The sequence below is a fragment of the Mus caroli genome, chromosome 6 (genome assembly GCF_900094665.2).
Source record: "Mus caroli chromosome 6, CAROLI_EIJ_v1.1, whole genome shotgun sequence".
NCBI lineage: Eukaryota > Metazoa > Chordata > Mammalia > Rodentia > Muridae > Mus > Mus caroli.
In genome coordinates, this window is record NC_034575.1 from 82549486 (window position 1) to 82550753 (window position 1268).

The following is a 1268-nucleotide window of genomic DNA, read 5'->3' on the forward strand; positions in this document are numbered from 1 at the left end:
GCCTGCCTGCCTGCCTGCCTGCCTGCCTGCCATGGTCTCCTTTGGTCACTCCTGTCGTGTTTATTAGGACAAGGCTATCTTGGGCTTCAGATGAAAGACAGCATTTGAGGTATAATAAAAAGTAAGAACCCAGAGGGGAGGCAGTCCTTCATGGCCTTCAGCAGGGTGGGCTAATAATGGAAGGGCTCTGTATTAGAGTATTTATCGGGGTCTAGCAGTAGTCACCCCTTCTGGACCTGTTATTCCTACAAACCCACAATGCCTGTTCTCCATGCTCTGAGCACAGCATCCTGTACATAGGTCTTACTAGAGAAGGCTACAGGCTGGAAGTTGAGTTGACACACAGCTTTTTAGCCCTAATTGTCTGGTCTTTAAGATAGGGTCTCACTATATAGCCTAAGCTAGCCTCACACTTGGGATNCCTGAGCCTTCTAGGACTGGAATTACAGGTATGCATTGTCCTGATCNCCCCTCTGGTCANGATAATGGAAGAAGTGTGGGGGCAGACAGTGGAATGTGTGGATGTTTTGTAGTAGTTCTTTGGAGCCCAAGTTTTTTTTGTTTTGTTTTTTTAAGATTTATTTATTTTATGTATACGAGTATACTGTAGCTATACAGATGGTTGTGAGCCTTCATGTGGTTACTGGGAATTGAATTTAGGACCTCTGCTTACTCCGGTCCAAAGATTTATTTGTTATAATAAATAAGTACACTGTAGCTGACTTAAGACACACCAGAAGAGGGCATCAGATCTCAGTAGGAATGGTTGTGAGCCACCATGTGGTTGCTGGGAATTGAACTCAGGACCTTTGGAAGAGTAGCTAGTACTCTTACTCGCTGAGCCATCTCACCAGCCCCCAAGGTTTTTTAGTAGATGCTTTTTTTCCTTTTTTTTTTTTTTTGGTTTTGTTTTTTTGGTGGTGGTGGGGTTTTTTGTTTTTTTTTGGGGGGGGGGCGAGACAGTCTGTGTAGCCCTGGGTATCCTAGAACTCACTCTATAGACCAGGCTGGCCTGGAACTCAGAAATCCGCCTGCCTCTGCCTCCCAAGTGCTGGGATTAAAGGTGTGCGCCACCACCGCCCTGCAAGTAGATGCTTCTTGACAGGCAGCTTCTGTTTCATGTCCAGAGACTTTCTGAGCCTGGTTGATAGAACCTGTGTAGATAGAACAAGACCTTTCCTCCTGCCTTGGCTGGAAAAGCAATGGTTCCTCTACTGAGTCAGCCATCGTGCCGTTGAGACCTGTAGGCACAGGCCCTCAGGAACAGA